This window comes from Cynocephalus volans, chromosome 9, assembly GCF_027409185.1.
Source record: "Cynocephalus volans isolate mCynVol1 chromosome 9, mCynVol1.pri, whole genome shotgun sequence".
Taxonomy (NCBI): domain Eukaryota; kingdom Metazoa; phylum Chordata; class Mammalia; order Dermoptera; family Cynocephalidae; genus Cynocephalus; species Cynocephalus volans.
The window spans coordinates 133161913-133176436 of NC_084468.1; the positions used below are offsets into that span (position 1 = coordinate 133161913).

General features: G+C 37.2%; 1 protein-coding gene and 1 non-coding gene across 7 annotated transcripts in view; both read right to left on the reverse strand.

Moving 5' to 3' along the window:
• The window catches only part of LRBA (LPS responsive beige-like anchor protein), a 754439-nt gene that overhangs the window by 485680 nt on the left and 254235 nt on the right, over positions 1-14524 (reverse strand). The window lies entirely within an intron of this gene.
• LOC134386656 (U6 spliceosomal RNA) lies at positions 526-632 on the reverse strand. The gene has a single exon (XR_010024488.1). It is a non-coding gene; the product is annotated as a U6 spliceosomal RNA (small nuclear RNA).

A 14524-nucleotide genomic window follows, 5' to 3' on the forward strand; every position in this document is an offset into this window, starting at 1 on the left:
TCTTTCTCTTGCCTGAATGCTCTGGCTAGTACTTCCAATACTATGTTAAATAGGAGTGGTAAGAGTGGGCATCATTGTCTTGTCACCCATTCAGGATGATACTGGCAGTGGGTTTGCCATATATGGCTTTTATTGTGTTGAGATACTTTCCTTCTATACCTAATTTGCTGAGAATCTTTATCATGAACCCATGTTGAATTTTGTCAAATGCTTTTTCTGCATCTGTTAAGATAATCATATGGTTTTTATCCTTCATTTTGTTGATGTGGTGTGTCACATTTATTGACTTGTGTATGCTGAAGCATCCTTTCATCCCTGGGATGAATCCCACTTGATCATGGAGTATAATTTTTTTGATGTGTTGTTGTATCCTACTTGCTAATATTTTATTCAGGATTTTTGCATCTATGTTCATCAAAGATATTTGCCTAAAGTTTTCCTTTGTTGTTGTATCTTTGTCTGGTTTTGGTATCAGGATGATACTGGACTGATAGAAAGGGAGAATAGCCCCTGTTTCAATATTTCAAAAATATGGAATGCTTCACAAACCCATGTGTCATCTTTGTGCAGGGGCCATGCTAATCTTCTCTGTATCGTTCCAATTTTTGTATATGTGCTGCCAAAGTGAGCATCTCCCTCCCTGTTTTAATTTTCTCATAGCACTGATCATTTTCTGATGTATCAACTTTTTTATGTCTTCATTGTATATCTTTACTAATTAAAATAAACTCTACAAGGGCAGGGATGTCTATTCTGTCCTTTGCTGAATTCCCAGAGCCTTGAATATAGACCTGTACACAGCCAATATGCATAAATATTTGCTGGATGAAGTGACTGTCTTTGTCTTCGTTTATTTTCATTTAACTCTTCTCTAAGTTTAGCTCTCTTCCCATTTTTTCACCTACTCCTAACTCACCTCCCTTGTTTAATACTCATTTTGATTTAATTTAGTAAATAATTTCTCTTATATAAAGCAATTGTAGTTTTTAAAAAATGTATAAGGCTATGAAACTTCTATATAAGCGTAAGTATATTCTATAGGCATGCTGTACCCAAACCATCTTTTCCCAAGTTATATACATTTGGCCTTACTGAGAAAGGTCAAACACAAATCCTCTACAGACAAACACTGAAAACCCTGAAATCTAGTGGAATACAGCATTTTTAGGGGGCAAAAAAAAAAGCACAATTTAAATGCAGCACCATTGTTTTACATCAATCAGAACAAAACAAGCTTAAAAAGTAACCACAGAAAAATCATTTGAAAACTCATAAAATCCTATATAAAGTACCCAGAACAAGCATCTATATTCACAGTCTATTAAAGGAAGTATGTTATATTAATTATAAACTAAGATAAAGGCAGGAAATAAAATGTTAAAAATAATTTGACCATATGATTGCTTAAAACCAAAATGCATGAAGAAATAAGAAACATATTTATCCTAATTAAGGGGAGAAAATTCTAATCTTCTTTGATAAGACATTAAACCTTCACAAAATGAACATTAATTTAAGCAGTCTAATCTTTAAGAGCAAAGAACAGCACGCACCTCATTCTAATTTACCCACACACAAGCTACTATAACAATTCAATGCAAAGCTGGAGTAATTTGAGATGAAGTAAGTATCTACTCAACTAGTCTTTGGAACCATGTCCTCTGACTCTACCCAAAAAAATAAGATCATATCCAAACAACTGTTTATAATATTTAGTTGGAATTTTTCTATAAAGTATCTTACTATACATATAATTTTAAAACTTTAAACAGAAAGCATATGGCTCTTTAAGTAACATTACAAGGTTTCTAAGAGACAATCTCTAGTTCAACTTTTGTCTTCCATCGGTACAGACAAGAATATCTTCTAGCCACAATGTTATCTTAAGTGCAATAAATACTTTGTGTTCTTACCAAAATAAATCCCAGATCCAAAATACTAATGATAATAGCCTAGGGGATCAGAATAAAATTAATTTTTGGGGGGGGCCTCTCCCTCCCTTTCTTTTCCTTCTTCACCTTCCCTTATATTCATTCTTATACTCACTCATCCCACAGACATTTATTAGTAATCTATACTGTTTAGAGAAGGGAAAGAAAATGCTGCAGCTGCTAAATGAATGCTCAGAAAGCAGAAGTGCAATCTAAGCATCTGAATTTTAAAGAGACAGACAGGTGTACTATTACTAGAAACATTATGTTTTTTATGAGGGCTATTTACATATTTGGATACAACTCTGAGCTATTGCTATAATAAACAGATACTGACATCCCTAGGGGATAATTAAGCAATGTGCCCAACAGTATGTGGGATAATCTCCCCTTTCTGTGCTTTCCAAGAATCAGGAAAAGAGAAGAGTTGCAGTAGCAGATTTAAGAGTAAAATACTAGGAGTCTATGGAAGTTCTCAAAATGTATTTTTAGTAAACTAAACTCAATACTATAATTACAGGTCATTTTAATTACTTATGCATTTAACAAATTACAAAATCCAAGATAGGAATTTAAGTCTTAAAATTTTTAACAAATATTGTGCCTTTAATCTAGTTATGAAAATCAACTACAATGTATATTGAGGTTTAAATAAATAAATAAACAAACAAACAAATAAATAAAACTCCTAAACTAGGTTTCATAGTTTCTTACTTCCCTGATTTTTACTATCAAACATTTTTAAAACTGTATCAGCCAATGGAATTGTGTCTGTTTTCTACATTAAAATATAAATGAAACAGAAACAATGAGGAGAACCTAAGAGAAAAATTAAGAAAATTAGTAACAAGAATGACAGAAACCTTCCCAGGATTCCTTGACATTTTAAGCTGTAAAAATTTACTGACAGGAAATTTGCACTAATTTTTCAGAATTCTAGAATGTTAGAACAAAAATAGAACCACCTAAATATACAAAATAGGCAGGATGATCAATATTTATCCAATGCGTCTTTCTCTCTACCTAAAAGATACAAGTCAGACAAGTGAAGTTTTATGACATGAGTCTAGCCATCAACAAATCATTATAATTTTCACTGAGTAATGTCTCAGCTGCCTTGATCACAGCTACCTAGAAGAACATCAGGAGCTCAAAATGATTTTTAAAATTTTTGCTGGAGAGCTGGCAGGAAGAAAGGAGGCAACCTAGCTGTCAGATCTACTTCTGCCAGCAAAATGAAAACTAATATTGAGACACTAAATTTTTTGCAAGTAATGTCACCAAAGACTCTAACAATAACAGAAATAAGAAAAAAGGCAAAATATGAAATTGAAATCCTTCTTCATCCAAATGAGAAAAGACTTTAAGATTCACTCAAAAGAATTGAGTTAAAGAATGTAATGAACAGTGTTAAGGGAATTAGTTTAATTAAATACATTGTAATTCAATTAAATTTCAATTAAATTCATTTATAAGGTGAAGAAAAAATAACTAAGATAACACCAAATCAAGTACACAATAAATCAATTGAAGCCCAAAATACATAATAATGTAACCTACCATAGCTGAATTTAATATAACACTGAACTCTCAGATTTCATTTAAGAGGGTCAAAGGCAATGGTAGTAACTGTACATTATTTTCTATTAATGTGGTGCTACAGCATCACAGTTGAAAAGGAGGCTTTATATTCTTTAAAGAATTTTTAAATATTTATTTAAAGAACGTTGCACCTTTCAAAAATAATAAAACTATTTAAGATCAATTACTTGCACATTTAAAAAGTAAAGAGAGATGATGATTATAATTCAAGATATAATAAAACATCCATAAGCAAAATTATCACACAGGAAAAATATTTTTGTTCATAAAATGTAAAAATTTAATTTTTCAACTGAAATTTTTTATTATAAGTATATGCATTTTTTTACTCTCTTGGTAAACATCGTCGAAGTCATATTTAATTATGTCAGTGATTGTTAATTATTCTAGTTCTGTAAAATAAATTTGCTTAAATTGGAATATTGTTTACATGAAATATATCAATATTTGAACTTAAAACTATCAAAGCAATGTATTTATAAAGTATCTTATTAATAACCACGTACGTTAAGAGAAACATTTCTATCGAGCAACAATCACTTATGTCAGACCTAAGCAATTGATTTGCTAATAATACCCTTCAAGTCCAATAAACCTTATGCTGTAGTCTGTGTATAAAGGTCTTCATGTTATTTACACACTAATAAAACATTAATCAAGGTCCAAAATTATACCACCTACTCTATAAATGAGGTCAAAGAAAGTCAGACTTACATAATAAGGAAAAAAATTTGTCTTTGCAGTAAAAAGAAAAATCATTATTATTACTATTATTATTATTATTATTATTATTGCCCTTTGATTCAGTTTAGTAGCCAAACACTCCAAACTGTTTCACAAACACATCCGTCCTTACGTAAACTCATTTAACCTCAAGTTACTGAATATTTACAAAAGGAAAGCCAATCCACTGATTTAAGAAAATAGACCTCTGAATTTTTCCTTTAAAATATATTCTACCTCCTAAATAGAGAACTAACATTTCAAATACTACCTCCACTATTTCACTAATAAATCTTAGTTTTGTTTTCGCCGTTGTTTATTTCAAACAGTTACTTAAAAGATAAAGATTGAATAATTTCTATAGGCTAAGCATTGAAGTAAAGAAGACAAGTTTCTAACCATGAGAGGCTAATAAATCCAAACCTAGTAAGATAACCATTGGTAATTAAATCAGAGAAAGGGTACTATGAAAATTATAGTAACAAATGACATAAAAATAAATAAGTTATTTAAAAATTGTTTCCCTAACGTAGCGCTATGGCAAATATCGGAATCCAGCCGACGTGGCCAATTGTAAAGCTCTTTTACTATGCCAATTGTTGAGCTAGGGCTGGGTCTGGAGCTCACAGACCCCTCAAGCCCGTTCACAGACTGGGTCACAAACCCTTCACACGCCAGGCTGGGTCCCCAGACTCCTCACACGCCAGGCTAGGTCACCGGACCCCTTACACACAGCTCTATGCGCACGCGCGCGCGCGCACACGCACACGCGCACACACACGCGCACACACACGCACACACACTGAACCACCCCCAACCGGACCAAGGGGCCTGACCAAACTATTCTATTTTCTCAACACCTAATAAGAAATAATAATCAGCAATTCTAGATAAGAATATTTGAGAATAACATGAGAGTTCATTTCTTCACAAAATGTAGAGAGGCTTTTTTAATGTAAATATTTTATTACGTATATTTTCTATTTTCTTGGTAAAAATCCTCCAAGAAATATCATCCAATTATTATCAAGATTATCTCTAAAAAAGGAATTTATGTTGAAGATGTAACATTGTTTACATGAAAAATATCAACAATTCAAATAAAAACTATAAAAATAACATGTTTACAAAGAAAGTATCTTTTCAGTTAAACAGATATTTACCAAAATTGCCAGGCACTTCTCTAGGAGTCAGGAATACAACCACACACAAGAGACAGAAGGACTGTCCTTACAGAAATACATTTTATAGGAGAAGAGAGACAATAAAGAGAAATAGCAGCAGAAAAAACTTTTTTAAAGAAATGAGGTAAAAGTGACTTGGATAGTAGATTTCAGGGAAGGTTTCTGTGAGGTATGAAGGAATACTGGTCAGAACTCACACCATCCTCATGGCCTTTGGAGCTCTGGCTTCCATAGTTACAATCTTTCCCCTGCACAGATTGCTTAGCAACTGAAGAAGGAAAAGTAACAGAATGATATACTTGTGTAAGAGAAGGGAAAATGATGCCAGCAACCCCAAGGATAAGCAACAGGAGGATGTGAGGTGCCTGAGAATCTTCACTTCCACAGTCTCTCTTTTGCATAGCTGCACTTTTGTCCCTAAGTCCCTTATAATCCTCAACTCCTCCCCCACTTCAGGGTAGCAGAGAAAGCAGCTGCACAGCACTCACTTTAATAGTCTGTCTGATCGTTGTAAGTAATCACTCATCAACAATAATAATAACAATAATAAATTCCTTGTAAACCATATGTAGTTGCCTGCTTTGTTCTTTGGTCTCAGGATAACTTATCAGTTTGGTGGGTTAGTTCACACTCGAACAGAGGTGACATCTGAACTCGGACACAAATGAGAAGAAACCGGAAATGTAAAGATTTGGGAACAGATATTCCAGCTATGGAGGAGTAGGAAGGTCAACAAATCCTCTCAGAAAAACACAAGTATAGAACGGAATTATAACAATCATTTCAGGGTTCTGAATTAACCAAAGGCAAACAACAAAGTGGATAAAAATTTTACCCACAAAAATCTCTTGAACTGTGAATGAGACAGATGGAGTTGGTGCCAATCTTTACTTTGAATGCCCCCCACCCAAATACCACAGGTACAAATACCAGGCTGTGGTTGGTTATGCAAATTAGCACCTTTACTGCCAGAGATGGCTGACTGGATTTAGAAGAGAGGGCAGAAAATCCATGCCAAGATGAAAATAAGTAAAAGCTTCTATCGCTCTCTTAGACTGAGATTACAGTTGCAGGTAGGGTGAGCAGGAGACCAAAGAACAAACCAGAAATTTTAGAGGGAAATACTGAAATGAGATAGTTACTGAGGGGCTTAAGAAGAATTCCACACAGTTTTCTGGGCACCTGAACGCACATACGATCCAGATTTGAGAAAGTCCAAAGGGAAGTAAAGTCAGGACAGAGGTGAAAACTGCCTAAAATTCATCAAACCCAACACAGATCTACCAGTCATACTTGGTCAAGAAATTTCAACAAGAACTCTGAACAATAACTGGCTGACCTCTAAGCTGTGAAAACACATGAATGAACTCTAAAAAACAAGACTAATAAAAAATCAGTTTTTAAAAAATGATCAGTGACTTTAACAGAAACATGCCATAGGAGTGACAAATTCTGCAAATTAAGCCCAGGCAACTTACTTCTAAAAGTCAACAAACAAAAGCCGCGGGGGGGGGGGGGGGGAAGAACGACACGACCACTCTTGGAAGAAAAAAAGAGAAAAGTAGAATCTAAAATTGCTCTATTATCTAAATGGTCTTGTTTAAAAAACAAGCAAACAAAAACACAAGACACCCAGAAAAATAGGAAAATGAGGCTCATACTGATGAACCAAAAGTCAATAGAAACAGCCTCTAAGTAAGACCAGATGTTGGATTTAGCAGACAGATATTTCAAGACAACTATTATAAAGATGTTCAAAGAATTGAAGGCAATTTTACATTAGAATAAGAGGAAAATATGATGACAAGGATCTGTATAAATAAAAAATATAAATATAGAGAATCAACTAAAAATAACTAAATAGGGCTGGATGGTTAGCTCACTTGGTTAGAGAATGGTGCTGATAATACCAAGGTTAAAGGTTTGGATACCCATACCACCAAGTTGCAAAAAATAAACAAATTAATTAACTAAATAGAACTTAAAATTCTGTTTAAAAAGACAATAGCAAAAAGAAAAACTCCACGTGGACTCCAGCAAATTTGAGATGGCACAAGAAAGAAATCAATGAACTTGAAGTCATAGGAATAGAATTAATCCAATTGAAGAACAGAGGGAAAAAAGACTTGAAGACAGAACAATGCCTCAGAAGACTTACAGAACATCAAGGGTACCACCATATGTGTAATGGAGTTCCAAAAAAAGAGACAAAACAAATAAACACAGAAAAAAATACACAAAAGAAATTAATGCCTGGTTAATGTCTGAAAATTTTCCGATTTATATCAAAAGTATTAATCTTCAGATCCTAGAAACTCAAGGAATTCCAAATAAGATGAATGCTACCAAGAATTTTTACTTTGTAAACTGCGAAGTTTAATTTGTGACAGTTTCGTGGCCACTGACAAAAGATATGGGAATCCTAGGACAGAGACAAATGACAGTATATTATTCTCGCAATACTAATAACCAGAGTATCAGCATTTGTGCCAATACCTCCAAGCAAATAGGTTCTTATCCACACCACCCCTCCCAAAACAACTCCTGTCTAAGTCAGAAACAACTTCCATATTATTAAAGCCAGTGGTCAAATCTAAGTCACCATTCTGATATCTTAATGAATTAATCTAGTCCCAAAGTATCTAGTAACATCCCTTCATTTTTAACACCAACATTCATATCTCTTGTCTGGAGATATAGCTAGTCACCACCTATTTAACATCTCCATTTGAATATCTGCTAGAAAACTCAAAATCAGTATTTCCAAAATTTAATTTATGATCTTCTCCATCAACTACTTCATCCAAGGCCTTTTCCATCCTTTTTGATAAAAACATCATCCTTTCAGCTAAACAGACCAAAATTCTAACACTTGACTCCTAGCTTTCTCTACAACCCACGTCCAATCCATTAGTAAATACTGTATGCTCTTTCTTCAAAATATAATCCTACAACTTCTTACTTCCTCTACTGATACTAGCCTTTTCCAAGTCACCATCCTGTTTAACTAGAATTACTACAATGGCTCTTTTATTCACCTCTTTGCTACTATATTTAAATTCCTATATGCATCAGCCAGGTGATCTTTTTAACACATAAGGCAGATTGTCTTCCTCCTGTACTCAAATTCCTGCAATAACTGCCATTTCCCACAAAATAAATTACAGACTCTATATAAAATCTGGTCTATTTTATCGTTATACCAGGGAATCTTTCACCTGTACACAGGCTATTCCCTATGCCAGAAATGCTTTTTCCTACACGCCCCTATGGCTCTCCTTTGTGTGCTTCCAGTTCTTGCTCAAATGTCACTTTCTCAATGACCCATATTCTGCCAACTGTATTTCAATGGCAAATCATGCAGTTTAAGTTTAAAAACTTGTTTTTATGACTTCCAATCAAGATGGCAGAAAAGATGGTACCCAGCGTCACCCTCTCCCAAAATCAACCAATTTACAACTATTAAAACAATGAACTGCCAACCTAGGTCTGCTAGAGCTCAGGGGAAGAGGAGGAGAGATGTACGGAGTGCATGAAGGCAGGAGAAGTCACGATGAGAGAAAGAAAGGACCACTCCAACAGTTTCAAGCCCCAGCCATTTCAAGTCGGACCCTGGTGAGCACACAGAACAAGAGCCAGCAAAAGCCACAGCTGTGCCCTTCCTATGAAGATGCGTGGAGGAGGCAAGGCAGAAGAGAGCCTTCGTGGCCCCTAGACCAGCAAGGCCACTAACAGGGTTTCCGTGGACCCACATAGGAGAGAGGGGCTAAAGACAACTGACAAAAAGAGCCACTCAGAGGCCAGTGAGTCGCTGAAAGGGAACAGTACATGGCCTGTTCCATGGGAAGTGTATGGAGTACATGCAGTGGGGGAGACAGGCCCACTGTGGGGACACTGGGGCACAGCATGGACAGCTGATCTGCCCTCCAATCAGCAAAGGCCCACTCATTGGAAACTGGTCAGGAATACAGAACTTCAAGGGCTGCAGTTTCCTGAAAAGACACAGGCTCAGACCAGAGTTTCCACACAACCCAGGTGTATCAGACATCCCAAGGTTTGGAAGTGCTTAAAAGGTCAACATTTAAAATCTGAGCTGCACAAAAAGCTTTCCCTAGAGAATCAGCAGCAAAGCAGCAATTTAGCTCAACCATAGGACTCAAGTGCTGGTCCCCAAAGGAAGTTCCCCCATTTTAGAATTAACCACAGGACAACAAATTAGTTCCAGTGCAGAGTTTAAGTGGTGGGAATAGTAAATAATCCAACATAGAACTGAAAGAAAAAACAAAAATCCCATGGATTAGAGATAAAGTTGTGATGTTAACTTGTAAAGGTCTAAAACCACCAAAGAACACCCATAAAACATAGAAGGACTGGAAGCCTCTCTCCCAAGCCAGGGTGGGTGATGCCAAGAGCCTCAGCCACACCCACAAAAAGTCTGCATCAATCCCAGCAATGACCACTGAACAACAGCCAGAATCGCCCCAGGCCCCTAAGCTGGGGCAGGTGGTGCCAAGGGCCTCCGCGACACCCCTCTGATGTCCATATCCAGCCCAGCAATGATCACAAGGCTGCTGCTAGAAGTGCCCCAGTCTCCCAAGCCAGGGCAGTAGGGGGGCTAGGGCCTCAGCCACACACCCCCAACATCCACATCTAGCCCAGGGACAACCACCAGGCTGCTACTGGAAGTACCCTGGGCTCCCAAGCCAGGGCAATGGGGGGCCAAGAGTCTCAGCCATGCCCCTCCGAAATCAGTATCCAGCCCAGCAACAATTACAAGCCATGGCCAGAAGTGCCCCAGGGTCCCAGGTTGGGGGGCGGGGGCAAGGGCCTCAGCCATATGCCCCTGAAGTTCACATCCAGCCAAGGATGACTGAGCCACCAGTGGAAGTCCCTTGGGCTCCCCTATCAGAGTGAGAAGGATGCCACAGGACTTGACCATTATTCCCCCTTCCTCTTCCTCCTACTTTATCCTCCTAACCCCTAGCCCTATATCCATACCCCTACCTACTCTGCACCATCTTAGAATGTAAATAATAATAAATAATTAATTTTTAAAAAGTTAAAAATAAAAACCTTTTTTCCTGTAGTACTTACCACCATTCACATATTGTATAACCTACTTACTACTTATTTTGTTTATTGTTCATAATCTGTCAATGCCTATTCAAATGTAAGATCCACAAAAAAAGGATCTTTATCTGTTTTGTATATTGCTGTATCTTGAACATCAAAAGCAATTCCTAGTGTACAATTGGTGTGTATTCAATATTAGCTGAATGGGCAGGCAGCTCCCACTGCGTGGCAGGAGGAGGAGCATGCTGAAAACACCTGTTCCATGATTGTGGTCCACAACAAACACTGCCATTACTGCCTCAAGGGCACCTCGCCACCAAAGTAGCAGCCACAACCACCATTCAGGCAGCCTGCCACCTACCTGACAGAAGGAGAGTCACCAGAGGAGACCAGAAAAAGAAGAGGGAGTCTCTCTGCTGAAAGCCCACTCCAGAGTAATCAAAGAAGCAACAGCTCTACAAGATGACCAGACATTACTGTAGAGATACTAGAAATATGAATACCCAAGAAAATATGACACCACCAAAATAATATAGTAATTCTCAAGTACCAACCCCGTAAAGCAAGAAACCCTTGAAATGACTAAAAAGGAAATTCCAGATTTCGAGCAACTATCTTAAGGAAACTCAATGAGAAATGAGAAGACTCAGCAAGACAACATAATGAAATGGAAAAAACCCAGGTGAGCAAAAAAGAAAAAAAGAATTTCAAAAAATGGAAAAAATCTAAGAGAGCCCACAGACAACAGTAAGTGCACAAACATCTGAATCATGGGTGTTCCAGAAGGGAGGAGAAAGGAAAAGGCATTGGGAACCAATTCAACAAAATAACAACAGAAAACATGACAGGTATAAGGAGAGACATGGACCTTTGGGGATACTTGAGCTTCCTGGATCCAAACAGATTCAAAGATCCTCTCCGAGACACATTATAGCCAAACTGGCAAAGCTCAAAGACAAAGATAGAATCCTAAAAGCAACAAGAGAAAAGTGTCAAGTCATTTATAAGGGAGGCCCCATCAGACTAACACCAGACTTCTCAACAGAAACTCTACAGCCCAGAAGAAAATGGGATGATATATTCAAAATACTAAGAAGAAAAAACTTCCAGCCAAGAATACTACACCTACCAATGCTATCCTTCAGAATTGAGATAGAAATAGTATTTCCAGACAAACAAAAACTACAGGAGTTTACTACCGCATGACCAGCCCTGCAAGAAATCCTCAAAGGAGTCCTACATCTGGAATACAAACAATAATAATCACTACCATGAATACACAAGAAAGAACGAAACCCACTGGTGAAACAAAAATACAAACAAGAAAGGAGAAAAAACTAAATCTTACCACCTCAAAAAACCAACAAACACCAAAAAGAAACAATAAAAGGGGAAGAAAGGAACAAAAGATACTTCAAACATCCAAAAAAAATCAATAAAATGCCAGGAGTAAGAAAATACCTTTCAATAGCAACTCCAAATGTGAATGGACTAAATTTCCTACTCAAAAGGCACAGACTGTCTGACTGGATTAAAAAGCTAGACCCGACTATATGAGAGTTAACCCCATTGCCACTGCAGACACCACAGATGACAGAGAGGCTGCTGCAGCCACCAGCGCCACTGTTGCCTCCACAAGGTAACCAGGCTGCCCCTGCAGACACTACAGAGTCAATTCACTCACTGGTGCTGCAGCCATCCACACAAGGTAATTCTGTTGCTGCCTAGGACACCAGATGCCAGGGAGGCAGTTGCAGGCACTGACGCCACTGCCTCCACCATGAAGTAACTCCACTGCCACTGAAGACACCATAGCTACACAAGTCCATGCTGTAAACAATGCAGCCAAGCAGGAGGCTGCTACAACCATCACTGCTGCAGTTGTCACCAACACCAGCACCTACAGGCAGCCACAATGGTCACGCAAGCAGCCCGACAAAGCCACCTCCACAATCACCACCACCGCAAGAGCAGCCTGCTACCACAGCAGCAGCTGCAGCAGCCACTGCCACTACTACACACACAGACTGCTGACCATTCCAACACAATGACACAAAGAGGGTCACCAACGTAGTCTAGGGAAGGAAAGTAATAAAAGAAGCAACTGCTCTACCAGATAACCAGATATCAACAGAGATACCAGAAATACAAAAAACTGAGACAATATGAGTCCACCAAAGGAATATAACATCTGTCAAGTATCAGACCCCATAGAGCAAGAAATGCTTGAAATGATAGAAAAGGAATTCCAAGCAAAAATCTTAAGGTAATGCAATGAGATACAAAAAGACACAGTGAGAGGACAAAATGAAGTGAACAAAACTATCCAGGATATGAAGGAGGAAATTTACAAAGAGGTTAATACTTTAAAGAAGAATATAGCAGATCTCATGGAACTGAAGGAGTCATTCAATGAAATAAAAACCACAACTGAGAGCTTAAGCAACAGGCTAGAGCAAGCAGAAGAATTTCTGATCTTGAAAATAGACTCTTCAAAGCAACTCAGGTGGACAAAAAAAGAATTTTTAGAACACAAAATCTAAGAGACACAGCAGACAACCTTAAGAGCACAAACATCCAAATCATGGGTATTTCTGAAGGGGAGGAGACAAGAAAACGCACTGAGAACATATTTAATGAAATAACAGTGGAAAACTTCCCAGCTATAGGGAGAGACACAGACCTTCACATTAAGAAGGCTCAAAGATCCCCAAACAGATCCAATCCAAAAGAATCCTCTCCAAGGCACATTACAAACAGGCAAAACTCAAAGACAAAGAGACAATCCTAAAAACAGCAAGAGAAAAGCATCAAGTCATCTACAATGGAATCTCCATCAGACTAACATGAGACTTCTCAACAGGAACTCTACAGGCCAGAAGAGAAGAGTGATATATTCAAAATACTAAAAGAAAACACTGCCAGCCAACTTTTTACTTAATGTTTTGCATTAAGTAGAACTAGTACATATTCTATCAACATCTCTTGCCATCTCTTATTCTATATATAAATTTTAATAAAATCTAATACTTCCATGTTGAAGTTCAACCAAAGAGCTATTTATTTTTTGATTAATAAGCACTTTGAAAGTTTTGCTGAAAGTCAGACTAAAATATTAGTCATTCATTCATTGAGAAATATTTATTGATCACTTACTACTTGCCAGACTCTAGACTACAATTTAGCTCTATTTCTCATATGGCTTACTTTAGTACCCTTGCTACTGCTCTTGATTTCAATCAGTTCTGCTCTCCTTCAACCCATCTTAAATATTTCTGCCAGTTATCTCTCCGAAACCCAAAATATCATAACAACACTCTTATGCTTAAAATCTTCTAAGGCCTCCCAATGCCTTTAAAGTCTAAGTATGCTGCACTAAACTTTTGAGATCCAGAACTGAAGGAGGATTCTATTCCAACAACACCTCTCCCTTCCCCCCCAAACACACACACACACACTTGAATATCTTATATACCTTCTCACATCATAATGTCTTCAGATATTCTGTTCACTCTCTATGGAATGCTTTTCACACAAACATCCTCCAATTTATCCATAAGTCCCATTTTTTCTAACGTCTACATGACTAACCCTAGTCATCCTTGAAAACACATCTCATGAATCATGTTGCCTGGTGAAGTTTTACCTGATTCTTCCATACTAAATTGTAGAGTCTCTTTCTTTTTCTCTGTATTATTTTAGTGCCCTATACTTGATACACTTCCATCACAGAATTTAGCAGAAAGCATTGCAATTACAGGCTTATTTACTTGTTTTCAATACTAGTTTGTGAGTATCTGTAATTACTTCTAAGTGAAAGAATTTCAGTAGTATTTAAAATCAAAGTTATCAATACCATTTTTTCCCTTTTCAGTAATATTAACAAGAGAAAGAGCCTGGATTCCTGAATATTGTAACAAAAGAGTTACAATAGTGATAGGGTCAGTCCTTTAACAACACTACCCAAAACACTGTAAGGAAACATCCTTGAAACAATAACTGTTCAGAATA